The following is a 15088-nucleotide window of genomic DNA, read 5'->3' as shown; positions in this document are numbered from 1 at the left end:
CTCGCGAACTTCCCCCCGTCTAAAAGTACGCGCAGTAGACTTATGAATCTTCATTTAGATCTTGAAACTTCCTTCGAATATCTGAGCGTGATATGGTTCACATAGTTTGGTTAGGCAAAAAAAAAAAATGTATATATATAAAAGTAACTACGAGCTTTGAACATCTACGTCTATCTACCGCTGTCGTTCTTTGGGAAGCGGATGTTATTGAACTGTATAGATAAACGATAAAAAGAAAATGCTCAGAAGAGCGACACAGACGGCACAGCAGCTTTCGGCTTTCAACGGAACATTACGTTTCGTTGAAGCATGAAGGTGGCGAAAAAGAATACGGCGGTAATTGTCCGGGCCATTAATGAGAGGAAGATCATCGATGTGCTCCGCTTGGGCGGTGAAGCAAGGAATGCCCTAAGAGTCGTTGTCCGGTGGAATTTTGTGGAATCTCTGGCTGCAGTACCTCGGACAGTATAAGCTGAAACAGCCCTCCATGCTTATTTGACTTACCTGACAGTTTTTTTTTTTTATTGAAAATAAACTTTGGTCCAGACATGTGTTGCAACGTAGAGTATCATAGTAGAAAAAACCCAGAGGCAAGGAGCTAAAAAGGACAAGAACAACACCGTCTCAGGTTGTTCTGACAGTGCCAAAGGAGTTTGTATTGGCGAGGAACGCCATGAGTACTCGAAGATGCTCCATGGCGATCTTGGTGCCACTGGTTTAGAACGACCCTCTCGAAGCTTCGAAGGGGCCGAAATGGCGATTGCCATGACAGCGATCAGCCAACTACCTCGCGAGGTTTTTGGTCGTCTGTATGTTAATATCTGTTTGTGTCCGGCTAGCTGGCAGGGAAGGCAACGGCGCGACTTGCCCAGCATCCAGTGAATTTAGTAGGAGCCAGACTTAAAGGGGCATTCAAGTGGTTTCTGAGATCGTCTATTCTTTAGCGATAACTCAATCCACGGGTTCTAAGCTTCCTAAAAATCCCGAAATTACGCTTGTGGGTGGCCGATTTACCCCTTTAAAAATGTAAGCAAAGAACACGCCTACCTCTCTGCGCCTTGGAGCACACACGAGGGGGCGCCGTCAAACGGAGTTTTCTAGGGTGCCTACATGAAAGCGCGCGTGTGTATGAAGGCACTCTAGAGTTTTCAAGCCATCATTGCTGTATTACGTCTCCTACATCCAAAGTTCGAACTTTAGCTTTAACTCTTTTAATTTGTGAACATTTATGGAGCTGGTGAAGACCCGAGAATGCAAACCCCCCCCCCCCCCCCCCCCCCCCCAAAAAAAAAGAGAAAATAGTGCCCCTCTATTTGTACTACTGCGAGTTTTTACTAGTGCGTCTTGCCATCTAGCCGGTCATTTCTATTGACTAAAGTCCAACGAACACTGTGCATCAATTGAGCTCGTGGGAACCTTGGTGCGAACTGTAGGCGTAAACAGAGTTTCGATCGAACGTTTGAGTTCGTATTATCCGAGGGCGTACTCCAAATGGCTCCACTTTTTTTTTTTTTTTTTTTTTTTTTTGCACCGAGAAACTGGGCGCGTGAAAGCACGTGCAAGAGTACAGCTGAGCTGTTTTAACCGGGCGGTAGCTTGCTCCACCTGGTGGCCGTTTGTAATTTCAGTGGCTAGACGTCTAGAGAGCTATATATATCAATAAGGAAATGGGAAAAAGATAGCTTCACCTCGTCTAGAGCGACTCACCGCGAGTTGAGTGGAACCGAAACACGTGTATAATGTGCAACACTGTCCGCGGTACTCTCGCAATCGCGTGACTTTATCTCCCGATTTGTTTGTACGCGCTCTCGCGCAAACGAGACGCCGTAGATAAAGCCACGCGCTCCCTCTGGTAGCTTTGACAGTATTTTTTTTTTTAAAGGTATTTTAGGTTTTATCATTTGGTGATCTGCCGCGTAGAGTGCTTTCCCAAAAAGTTGACGCTCCAATTTCTTTTTCTTTTTTTTTTTTTTTTTACAGTTGTAGCGTTTGTAGAAGCGTCACATTCGCGTCCCTCGAAACGGGTTTTTATTGAATAGGATAAAGACGTCATATGCGAGTTGGTATCTCATCAGCGACGTGCATGATTGCGTCGGTGGCCTCGCAGTGTACGCGCAGCGCTGTTGTAACGTTAGTTTGTTTTTTGTTCGTTATAATTGGCTAGTTAATGGTGACAGATTGCACTTGGGTTATCCTCTGGAAGCGTGATAAACACTGTGCGGCACGGTAAATGCGAACACAGCGGCGGGTCTTTTTCGCACTTCGAAACGCCACCTTTGTTGTTTCTTCGGTTGGTTCGACGAACGTACGCTTTCCATCGTGTTAACAGTGTTGAGAGAATTCGCAGTGGACCTTTATCTCCAAAATCCTGTACAGTGTAATGCACAGAATGTATAGTATTGACGAGCGATCGTTGAAATTTGTTTGGCACGCATTAAACGGTCGTTTCGGGAGTGGAAACAGAGCCTGCGTTTTTATCAATGTCCCCGCTAAATTTAACGGGGAAATTAGATTAGCGAACGAGTTGTTTTATGGGTTTCTGTTAAAATCCATGCTAAAAGCTAAGAAAAAAAAAGCATTTGCTTTTGCTGCGTGAAATGGTGTCGATTGGAATCTTGTGGTGGAGGTTACGGTGAGTGTGGAAAACGCCCTTCACAATACAAAGTTTTACACCATTAAAGGAGCTGTGCAACGATTTTCAATTGGAATGTTTTTCTCTCTACACGAGCTTACCGGCACACCTGGGACTCAAGGATACTCACACGCAACGCCATTGGCCAAGAAACTCCTTTGTTGCGGTGTAATTTCAAGGACAAAAGCGATCATTTTCATTCAATCTCTCCTTTGCAAAATTTGATGACGTAACTCGGGGATCGCAGTACACCCAAGTGACGATATTTGAATGCGGTTCATAGATTGGACCCGAGCATTGCGTGGGCACTCGACTTAGGCTCGTGATAATTGCTAGCTCGAGAAGCATTCGGGTAGTGACCCGTGTCATAGCCTCCTCTATACGGAGAAAGCCTGGCACATCGACGACGGAGCCATAGAGCGCGCGGCCGCAGGAAAAAGGAGAGGAGGAGAGCGCCGAACGGTGACCAATATGGTAGCGCAGAGCAGAAAGGGCAGACCTAGACAGCGAGCGCTTGGGACATGAGCGGCCGCTCCCCGAACCACGCTTGTTTTTGTGTTTTCGTCACCGTCGTTTTTGTACTCCGGGAGAAACGGGCGCGGCGATTCGAAAGGGCGCAGGGAGAAACGGGAAAGGGTGGACGGTGAGTTTCTCCTCTCCACGATAGCGACAAGAAAAGAGAGAAAAAAAAAAGATTGTTTCTGCGTTTGGCCGCTCGCTCTTTTGTGGCGCTAGCAGGCAAGGTTCTCTCCGCTCCCGTTTCTCCGCCCCTCCTTTCCCATTTACGGCGGCCGTCTTTTCTCGCGACGCGCCAGGCTTTCTCCGTATAGAGGAGGCTATGCCCGTGTCCAATCGCTGCAACGACGACAACAGCCGAGCCATAACAATGTCTGGAACTCAGCGCGTGTCCTGCGCTTTGCCAACCCCAGCGCGTGGCTATGATCAACACTGGCGGCATATAATCGGTTCCAGATCACGTGGCCGCTTGTTCTGGCTGCGAGTTGAGGGGGTGAACGCTGTTCGTTTTTCTTTCATTTTTTTTCTGGGACTTCTATTGCGTTGGGTGAAAAACGAATTCGTGTTTCATAGGTCATTAACGTTGGGGATCCGTTTTAAGCGGTATTTGCGCAAAGTACAAAAATTGTTGCATTGCTCCTTTAATGGTATAAAAAAGACTGTTTCAGACACTTACACCCAGTTCTGAACCTTTCAGCACCCTTCTTTCGAGCAATACATCCTTTTTAGCCTTAAAATACGGTGCTGTTCCCTACGACGCCATTTCCTTTTATTTTTGAAGGGTGTGCAAATAGGTGCTGCGTGGAAGTTGGGCGAACACCACTTTTGATGGGTGTTCAGCCAACTGTGGCACGGACTGATTTACACCCTCGAGGGTGCGGGAAAAGTTTAGCGCGTAACTTCAACGTTGCCAGGTGGCGTAACATCGTGGATTCGGCGGAAAAGCGGCGGTCCTAGGAGTGACGGATGCATTTCTCGACGGTGTTTATCTACTTCGCGATGCTGTCGACGTTCTCGGCGCAACTCTGTATACGGTGTTGGCGTCTCGTCTGGTGAGACAGGTATGCAACGGCACCTTCCGTCCTTGAGCCCCTTCTCGCTTCTGCCGACACCTCCGAGGTGGCGAGGCTGTAGCGTTCGGGTTTCCTACGTCACGTGTTGGAGGCCATGGCGGGGCCACGGGTCGTGGCGAAAGTTGGTGACACCCCTGGTTCTAACCTACGATGGAGTATCACGCATTTGACGTTGGTCTGCTATACATCGTGCGAAAGACAAGTGTGCACGCACGTGTTTCCTCCTTGTCACATTGGTCATACAAAGAAGTTATAGCGATCGTTTACATTTTTTTAGGAGGCATTAAGCAGTTGTTCGGGGAAGTGATTGAAGAACCTGTTTTTCTCTTAATTTCCCCCCTAAATTTAACGGGGAAACTGACTCGATACAAAAGTCACGTGGCGTCAGTTCTCCCGCTAAACTTAGCGGGAAACTACATTTCTGCAATGCGTCGCGCGACCTCAGATCCCGTGGCATAAATCCCCCCACATTTAGCGGCGAAAATGATTCAATGTATAATTTCCGTGACGTCAATTTTTTTTTTTCGCTAAATTTCACGGGAAAATTGAAGTGGTGTCTAGGTCTTGTGACGTTAAATTCCCCGCTAAATTCAACGGGACATGCACGATGGGACGGAACATATTTTGGGGGTTATAAGGGAGGGGGGATATGAAACAAAATTTTGTGCTTTAAAGGTGTCTACAGACACGATGTTCGAGGCATCTCTGTGAGACAAAGTTGAAGCATGCCATGAAGCGTGTCCACATAATAAGAGGGAATTTTAGGGACCCGTTTTGGCACTTCCGATACGGTATGACGGAGGCCCTCCGGTACGGTACATCGTGCCGTATCGGTTGTGCAAAAACGGTTCCCTAAACCTCCTTAATGCTCTTTTGTACGGTGTGTACGAGCGATGTGACGCCGAAGAAATACTCCCTGTAATGTGCCTCGCGTAGAAATGACCACACGTCCGCATGCCTTTGAGGAACTGGAGCATGCATGAACCAATAACAAAGCTAAATCTACGCATTTTTTTTTTTCTTTTTTACGTGTTTTGTGTTGCGTGAGGAGTGCGCTCGCTAACACGAGCTGTGTGCAGCTTTGTCACACGCCGATGCACAGCGCCGGTTTTTGACAAAAGCATGATTCCTTTTTTATGTATTTAAAAGACTTTTTTTTTTATTAAATTACTCGTTATTGCAGGTTTTTTTTTTTGGGGGGGGGGGGATTAGTCCTAGAAGTTCTTGGGGCTTTGACGGTAATACTAATACTATAGTAATACTAATACTATAGTAATGCGTATTATTATTATTATTGCACCAACAAAGGTGAAACTCGGTGAAGGGTCAGTCACATAAATAAGTGGCGACCTTCTCTCCGCTGTAGACAATCTATTTGACTAGTGCAGTAGTTATTGATTCGCACCTTCGAGTCCACGAGTGTTTTGAAAGAAACTAACAAGTACGTTACACGTGAGATAAAAAGTTACCGGCAACGCCGTTACATGTGTACCGTAACGGCGTGACGTCACAGCTTGAGAAACGTCGCTTGAGTTTCGGTCATATGTAGATGTGTAGCTCTCCACGGCCAATGAGATTGCGCCGTCGGTCGATAAGAACCACTCACGAGGCTGTCTACGCCATAAACCCCGCCCCGTGTTCGCCGGCGACGAAAAGCTGCGGGGCAAATTTCGGTGATTTTTCGCTGAATGTTGGCTTTAAGTGGAGGCAACGACAGCTAGCTTTAGGTCTACCGAGAGCCGTACAGAGAGAGAGTTTGGTCAATGGGAGGAGCGGACAGAGTCAGGGCGTGCACCAGACGCAGAAAGAGGGCTTGACGCGCTCTCTCGGCCAACCAGAAGCCGAAAAGAATCCCCTAGCGGTGGTAGCGAGAAACAGTTATTGTAGGCGCGCGAGAGTTAAACGTAGTAACTCTTCATGGCTGAAAATATCGTGCACGTGATATCTCGATTATGATCATGCAGAAAGATTCTTTCTTGCTCGTGTTGGTCTGACTAGTGCCACTAAATAAGCTACGCTTCAGAGTAACGACACTAGGCCATATTGTGGCTTAAAATCATGGTTGCCAGGTGTCTGAAGCTTTATCTGAAATCACAGGAAGCGCTTTTTCGCCCTCCACAAATGTTTAAACGGTTCGCGACAGAGCAAAGCAATATTACATGACCTTCCTAACAACGAATCTATATGCTGAGGAAGTCGCACTTTTGAATCATGACGATCGGCAGTTGCGTCTGCTCTGCACAAGCTCCAAAATGGCGGCACCCACAACAATGTCGGGGAACGGAGTGCCGATACTCTAAGCGCAGCTCATTTAGTGGCTCTAGGTCTGACCGCAGGACGTCGCGTGCTGTCACGTTACGTCACAATTTCCTCTCCCCCTAAATTTAGCGGGGGAATGCAGTGATGTGATTGCTGCGCCAAACTGCGCCTAGGGGCTAACCCTGCTACATTTTGCCAACATTTGGGTAATCTGCGCCAAACCTGCGCCAGAAAAACAAACAAAAAAAAACAACAATTTCGGTCGCCTTTCAAAACCAAAACTAAACTGAGTACCGTAATGGAGCACACATGAGCTAGGTGGTGCAAGCAGCCGTCCGACACAAAGTACCCTGCATCAGTCGTTCATCCGTTCTTGCATGGTTTTTCCCGCCGTCTCGTCTCGCGTCTTAAAAAAAAACAAAAAAAAAAAAAAACATTTTAATGATAGACGTGGGCGTGTGCGGACGCTCCGACGCTAGCGTGCTGGGTACCAGCCATGCCGTCATGCTGTGAATCCAAACCATGTTTTTGCGCGGCGGGGGTTACTTAATGGGCTGAAGCACTGGCTCCTAAAAGCAACGGCCGTGGCCAAACTATAATCGGTCCCTGCCTTCCAATCACCGTGGTCGCACGACGTCGGGTGTTGCCGTCCCCACGTCACTGCAGTTATGGCACTTTCTAAACTGAAACGTAAGGACTGCCGCATGTTTATCAACAGTCATGTTCTTGTTTAATACTCTACTACAAACATCCTTTAAGCTCAAGGACTGCTGTGTCGAAGTATTGATTACCTAGGTTTCTCTCGGTGGGCTATCTTTCGAGACGTACCCCGGTACGTGAAAAATCGGCCGCGAAAGAAAGTTGGTGAAGAGAAGTGAGCTAAAGCAAAGATGGCAACGTCCGCATGCTGAACCCGCACAGCGTGCTTATTTCTCTCGAGTTCAGTCGTTGCCCAAAGCGCTTCGAGAACTTTTTGACCCTGGCTCGCAATGTCTTGCATCGATGCAATCAATTTTTTTTCCTTTTTTTTTTCTTCTGTGTTTAGTTTGTACCTCGCCTGCCGGCCTGGCAAGCACGCGCCGCTGCACTGTTTTTTTTTTTTTTTTTGTTTTTTTTTTTGTCGTATGTTGGACAGTTACATTTTGCATACAATTTTTGGAATTAGTTGGAGACGGAGCGGAGTGGCATGGTTTCGATCGAACAGTCATCTCCGCTCACGCGACAATTTCGCATTGCACGGCAGTAGTTACGTGTTTCATCAGTTCGGGACTGCTTACATTATTTATTATCGAACTAGTCAACCTAATGCTGGGATATTTACTACTAAGCGGGTCATTTTCAAATATATTTAAATGTGTGCAGTTTGGTCCGATATGTTTGTATCATTTAACTGAAGCATTGCGAAATGTGTCATGTCATTGGCATTTCAGTTACATGTTGAAAGACTTCCAGGTGGTCTATCTTGACAATGATTGGTTGACTGCGGCGAGTTATGTGTCCTTCGTTTGTCCACCACTTGAAATTAATATATACATTTTTTTTCTTCTAAGAATATCTGCTCCGAAAGCCACTTTTTCTGCTCCAAAACACTGTTTTAGCTGCTCCAAAACGGCTTAGGCCAATCACATCACTGGGAATGTATCCGCTTAATTGCGATATAAAATGCTGCTGGTTACCAACCCTTACGGAATGTTTGAAGTCGGGCGATTTTTTTTTTAATTGGTGCGTTAAATCCTACCCCTCATCTCAACGGTAACAAAATTCGAACGTGACTCCATATGTTTATTTTTTTCTGTTGAAGTTGTAGCGTTCTACTTTATACTGACAAGTTCGCTGTTTTTGGTTGTATGTTTTTTACCCATGCTGAATTAACCTGAGACTGGGGTAGAGAAGAAACATCAAAACGTAGAAGGAACAGAAAATAGACAGGACTCGCCCACTCGGATTCCTGGAACGTGGCGTGTGTCTTCTTGGGTGTTCGAACTTCCTGGGTAACGCCCTCGGAAACGCGAGATCACCTCATCCTGCGGCACACCTCTCCGAAGATCTGTACCACCCCGAAAAGTGCCGGAATGTGACTTCAGCTGGCTCTGACGTGCCACGTTGTCGGGGGCGCCGCCTGGCGAGTGCGTCGGTCCTACACGACGTCAAGAAACAAGAGAGCGTTTGGTGGATACGCTTCGCGAAAGAGTTCCCTCGCGATTTGGTTGTCAGAGACAGACATGATGCTCTGTTTGCTAGATACGCGCACTTTTTAGTAGAATTGTTAACGTCCCGTCTTAAATGATTCACCACATAAAAAAGAAAAGTAGTAACATTTTGTGTTACGATGCGAATTACTCTATGGCTTTCTTCCTATCCATAACCTGATGTGGAGAAAATGGCGATTTGTACGCTACAACATGCAACTCGTGCTCCAAAGCAGTCTCGGACAAAGTTACCTCGGTCGCGACGTGCTAGAATAGGTGCGCCAAAAAGGACACGTTTACTTTTGTACAAGAATCGAAGAAAGAATAAAAACGTTTAGGTACAAGAACAGACAGTGCAGTTCTCTCAAGAAAGAACTGTGCTGTCTGTCCTTCTCCCTACGTGTTTTTATTCTTTCTCTGATTCTTGTATTTTCATCTACCTGCTCTTTACATACAACACAAATGTTATTTCACGAAAAAGAAGAAAAAAGAAAAAAAAAACTTCATTTATACTTAATTTATGTTAGTCTACACGTACCCTTGTGTACCACCTAATCTACGTTAGTTTACACGTACTGGGTGGGCAAGATCGAGGGAAATAACACCCAGCTTAGTCGCGCACCGCGGCGGATGGCCAAAGGTGCGGTCCTCACGAGTTCTTCTTCAGTAATTGGTTTTAACCACTGATTCTTTATCTATACAAACAGATCCCCGCTATAGTAATTTCCAGGTAATCTTAAGGAGGGTACGATGACACACACCTACCTCGCAGGTGAAATGTTTTCGTGGCAGCAACTTATGCGTTGGGAAAATACGGCGTGTTTGTTGTTTTACGTGTCTTTGATAGGGGGTGTGTTTGGTTGAACTCCCTTCACAAAAGGAAGACCTCCTCCTAGCTAACCAGGCCGTGATGCTGGATTCTTCTACGTCACATATTGGAGGCCAGGACGAGGCACAGATGGGACGCTGGTCCGGGGTCCCAGTAATTGCCCGTAATCCGTTTGCTGTAGACAGCCCCATTTGGTGTTTCCGCTATGCACGAGGAATTTGGCCAGTGCAGTGCCAGCCTGAGGACGTTTAACGTTCATCACTCAGTGGTGAGGCACACGAAGATAGTTCCTCACAAAATAAAAAAAAAAAAGATTCAAAAATACACACGCAAAAAAAGAGCGCCTAAGAGCAAGGACGAATGCCGTCGCTTTGTTTTTCGTCAGTCGTGCATGCCTGTCCGTCTGTGTTCCTCTCGTCGCACGTCGCAAACTTTCGAAAGGATTTTGTTTTTCTTCCTTCGTTTCGTTTCCACATAGTACGGGACCGTATGAGCGTTGCGTTGCACGTGAAGAGGAGGAGGGGCTAGAAAGAAAAAAAAAAGAAAAGGGCTGGCAGCAGCACGTCCTTTCCCTCCTTCGTCCAAGGTCGTTTGCTGGAAGAGAGAGACCCACGACCGTCGATCTTTTCTCCGCTACAGAGAAGGGCTTGCCGAAGGCGCGGCTGGCTTGGCTCGCTGTATTTTTATGAATGGATAGAGGGCGAGGAGGATCCGCGGTCTGGTGAATGAAACTGTCGGGAGGAGGAGGAGGGAAGGAAATAAACTAATAAATGGGGAGGGTGCGAGGGGGCAGGAAGAAATGAAAGAACGTAGAGAACTCTGCGAGGCCGACGGGACTAGCTCGCCTGGTCGTAGTTTTCGTCTCGCTGAAGTAGCGACGTTTATTTTTGCCTATTTATTTATTTGCGCGTGTACGTGAGAAAGGGCAAAGGGGAGGGGGGTCGAAGGTTGCTGGACGAAAGGGGAAGGCTCCATTCTGGATAATGAGAGGGGGTCAGGTATTTCGCCAAAATATTGTCCGTAAAAAAAGAGAGGGAGTGGAAACAAAAGCGGAGATTTATAATGGGTGTACTTAGAAGCGAAAGCAGTTAAAAAACTAGAAGGGACCCCGGTGACCATAAAGCGTGTCGCGGTGGTGGAATCCCGCCATTTTTCTCTTCCTGCGCAACAAGCGCGAGCTGTCTCTCGGGTGACGTCGGTAAATTCTCGTGAGAGTCATTCGGACGTGAACCCCTGATCACCCCTGATCCGAGTGTAGCGCTCTAGGTGGTCGGGAAACAGCAGCGCCAATTACTACGGAACTGAGAGTAGAAAATCGTTTTTGATCGTTGCAAGTTCGTTGCTCGAAGGCGACCTATTATCGTGCAACTCGAGGCTGCAGGCCCGCAACGGGCAGTGGGCATTCTCGGGTTTCGTTTCAAATGTTTCAGGGGTCGACGACGGTATTCGGTGCTTTAGCGTTATTTAGCGTGCACCCGCTCGTCGTCTGCCTGGAACGAGGTTTCCCTAAGAAACAAATTGGCGGTTGCCAATTTGTTTCTCCTGTAAGATTGGTTCGATGCGTGCATCGAACGCGTCTCGAGACGGTTTAATTGTGTGATCAGTCATACGAGGAAGATGGTCGGACTGTCTGGCGCGACTTCGGTGGCTCTTTCGAGTGGTCCGTAGCTTGTGTCGAGGACGGCGCGTGTGTGGTGCGTGTTGTCCGACTTTCGGTCCTGGCTCTCGTTTCGGTCCTATTCTTCTCCCTCGTGCCAGCAGCGTTTCCTCGGCGCTCGCCGCCACGTCGTGTGTGCTCGATAGCGTGTGACCGGGGTAGTAGTAGTGGCAGCAGCAGCCGCCGAGGCCGCCGCTTTCCTGTTTCTTTTGATCGGCGCCTGCGCGTCACACCGTTCCGCTCGAGTAGTCTTCTACTCGCTCGCCTCTGTTCTTTTTTTTTTTTTTTCTTTTTCTCTGTAATAGAAAAAGAAGAAAATCACTTTGATAATACCTGCGATACTAAAAATATAACAAAACCTAAGAAAAAAGAAAGTGGGCGCTTTGGTATTGAGCATGACGTGTCGATATGCTCAGTGTCACAGCGCGTGCAGTATTTTGTACGTATGGACATATTGCCAGCCTCGTGATTGGCCGAGCCTCTCGGCATTGGTTACGGCGGTTGGCCCTCCGAAGGACTTCGCGAAATCGCCTTGGCTAGCTAGTGGCTGTAGAAGAAGGGCGGTACCTTTGTCCCCTCTACTGGGACACAAACCTCTCCTCCCGCGTCCCGTGTTGTCCTTTTATAGTTCTTGAACGTGAAACATCACTGCCAAAAGCCAGTCCGACACTCCATTGACGTTGGGCTTCTAAGTTGAACCCCCCTCCCCCCCGCCCCCCAAAATCTCCACGGTTCCTTTTTTTTTTTTTTTTTTCGCCTGAAAAAAAAAAAGTAAAAGTTACAGCTTCTTGAAACGTACTTTATTACTCCACACGCCCAATTCATTTGGTGTCGACGTTTTCTGTAATGATGCTTGATCGTGGTCTCTGTAATGATCATTAAAAAAAATACAGCTTAGCTGGTAACTGTTCGTAACGTGAAAAGAAAACCCAAGTCCGAACCCTCTGTGCATTTGACCCCTTTGGGTGTTGTGTCGTTGCACGCCGAGTCCAAAATCAACTTGGACCGCCCCTGATTCAGTGTCGGTTGATGCGCAGGGATGATAGTCTGAGGTGCTTCTTCGCCGTGTGAACCACAAGTACGGTGGGCTTGAATCGAAGGTCGCTGCCTCTCATCGGCTGAGCGAGGTGCCGCTATTCGTGCCTCGTGTATTTCACTATCACCGTGGTACCATCTGTATGCCGGTCGCCACAGCGGCAAAGCGACTGGCCGCCGCCATATGTCTCTGCTCGTGCGGGAAAGCCCGTGCCAATTACAAGCTTTGTTCACGCTACACGTTGACGGCGATGTTAAGAGCGCATGTTCAGAACGACCTCACATCAATAGGCTGCTAAGACCGGCAATCTTGATGGTGCCGAATGAACGTTGCAAAAAAACTGGGCAAGCTCGCCGTGAGCACGCGCGCACAGCTATGGCTGCCCGTGAATACTCCCTAGAGACCGATCTCACCAAGCGTTCCACGCATGCGTGACGCCGCCATAACTGTGGTTCGCAGGAAGCAGGTACCAGTGCACGAGACGGCGGCACCAGGCGGCACGAGGTGCTCGTGCCGCCTGGTGCCCTGCTCGCGCAAACCCTGAGCGGCGTTGCTGCTCAGGGCTTGCTGCAACCCCGCTCAACTGACTGGTGAGATCGGTCTAGTATTCCTTGGAAATTGTGTTCCACCTTCTGACTGAAACGCTCAACCATCCAAGAGCAATATAGAAATATGGGGTGTCTTGAATACCCAGGCTCGATCTAAAACGGGCCGTAAAAATCGGCGCCTGCACGTAGCAATCTAAACTTTTGCTCAAAGGTGTATTTCACAGGTCGTTTTTTGTTTTTTAAACTACAAAGCGCAGCTCCCTTTCCGCGAAAACTAGGGCCAAAATAGGGCCAAAAGAACTTGCCAAGGTAAACGGCGGACGGCGACGCAGACGACCGAGTCAGGTGACGGGACGCGTTTGGAGCACACGTGTGATAGATGGCGCTACCTCCTTATCGCGACGACCGTGGTCTGTTAAAATTAACAATACATTTTTTGTAAGGTACCTTTTTGTTTAAAAATAAACGCGTACAATAATAACAAAACTCCAACTAACAAAAAAGAAAAACAGGGAAAAAAGATAACTACGGCGCTTTAGCTGCCAACGGATTTCGTCTGCGTGTCGTCTGCTTTCTTTTGCTGGTCGGCTACACCTTCGGACGCTTCTCCCGACGCCATCTATCGGTACGTGTGCCAAACATGCCCCGCCGCTCGACTTGGTCGTCTGCGTCGCCATCCGCCGTTTTGTGTCTGTCCTACGTCCCTTCTTTTCCCCGGCTCCAGGGTTTACCATGTTAGAGTCTGGCTATATAGAGAGAGAGAGAAAAGGAACTACGCTGTGGAATTTTGGACGATGAAACCGACCTGCGAAATACACTTTAGACCAAAAGTTTAGATTGCTACGAGCAGTTATTGCTCATTTTAGATCGAGCCTGGGTAAAAAATTGGCTTGCTCTGTATGTTTATGCAGCCTTGATGGAGATACGCCTCAACGGGTAATCGGTCTCTTAGCTGTAGATGAGAAATTTAGCCAGGGGTCGCGTTCCCATTTGCTCAGTCCGTCCGTTTCTGTTAGCATGTTCTCTTCTAGCCCTATGCGCTGCTTCTGGCATACAGATCACGCTCCACGCCGTAGGCTTGAACCGGACGGCCGCTCTCTTTCAATAGACCGTCAGAACTTTCCTGCTAGCCAGCCATACCGCAAAGTCTATCTGATCTGTCTGTTCCGTCAGTTGTCTGATTGCCTCTCATTCTGACTCCTCTCTAATTTTCATCGCGCACGTATTAAACCTATTTTATCTTTATTTATTTGTTTCGTTCACGGTCGTTCAGCATGCGACGCAGCCGACGGGACGTTGAGGGTGTGGGGGACCGACGACCAAACTGGGGAGGATGGGGGGGGGGGGGGGGGGGGGGACCAGCGCAGCCGTTTCCTCTTTCCGTTTCCCCCTCTTTATGAGCCCCCTCCGCTGCGCCCCTCCTGCCTGCCGTGCCCCCAGAAAGCGGCGTGCGTCTGTGTGTGTGCGCGCGCGCGTGTGTACGAGTGTCGGCTACGGGCCGGAAGTTGGTTTTCTGTTTCCGGGAAGTACCTACCTACCTAGCTTCCTCTCCCACCTTCTTTTTTATATTTTTTTTTTCTCTCGTTTTCGTTTTTATTATCTTTCATTCTTTTCTAGCTCGTCACCGACAAAACCGGCACCGGGACATCCCCCCCTCCTTTAATTTTTTTTTGTTGCTTCTTATTTGGTTGTGGGAGTGTGCCTTTAACGGTGCCCAAACGTCCTTCCTGTTCTCTTGTATTAGGTTTCTGGACGGTCTTTTTTTTATGTTGTTTGTCCTCCACCCATGGAGTATGAGCCACGCCTCCTTCCTTAATGGAAATTTCGGTGTCGCCAAACGGGTCCCCCCGGGAAGCTGCTCAAACCAGCTCAGAACCGGGAGCTCCCCCCCCCCCCCCCCCCTCCCCTTACCAAGGGATATTTAATGGGCCTGTTTTATAGATCCGTAACCATGTTGTTTGAGTTTGGTTTCCGTCATGTATTGCAAAGTGGTTGAAAGGAAAAATAATTGTCTTTTAGTGGATTATTGCAAATTTATGTGTGTATTATACCGATTCGTTTCATATAATGACAACTTGTGTGAAGGTTTTTATACACAAGCATGCAATTCATACTAGTAACGTAAAACCACGATGAAAACTATAGGCAGTGCTTGTATTTTTATTTATTTAGTTATTTAGAGATACTACTAACCTTCTCTTGGAAGGCGGGGTAGGACGGGGTTTCAAGTCTCAAAATAATTATAACGGACAAAACAAATAAGCAACAATTATACAGACATATTTTATGAACATAACTGGCTTTCCGCGTCAGGCAAAACAAAGTAAGCGCAGCGCATCCAGCAGTGAA

General features: G+C 47.7%; 1 protein-coding gene across 2 annotated transcripts in view; it reads left to right on the top strand.

The window, feature by feature from the left end:
* The window catches only part of LOC8034576 (SHC-transforming protein 3), an 84309-nt gene that overhangs the window by 49253 nt on the left and 19968 nt on the right, over window positions 1-15088 (top strand). The gene's annotated exons all lie outside the window — the stretch shown is intronic.

The sequence above is a fragment of the Ixodes scapularis genome, unplaced genomic scaffold (assembly GCF_016920785.2).
Source record: "Ixodes scapularis isolate PalLabHiFi unplaced genomic scaffold, ASM1692078v2 PGA_scaffold11__112_contigs__length_91849675, whole genome shotgun sequence".
Lineage (NCBI taxonomy): Eukaryota > Metazoa > Arthropoda > Arachnida > Ixodida > Ixodidae > Ixodes > Ixodes scapularis.
The sequence above is the reverse complement of the archived record's forward strand: the minus strand, read 5'-3'. Positions and strand labels throughout refer to the sequence as shown.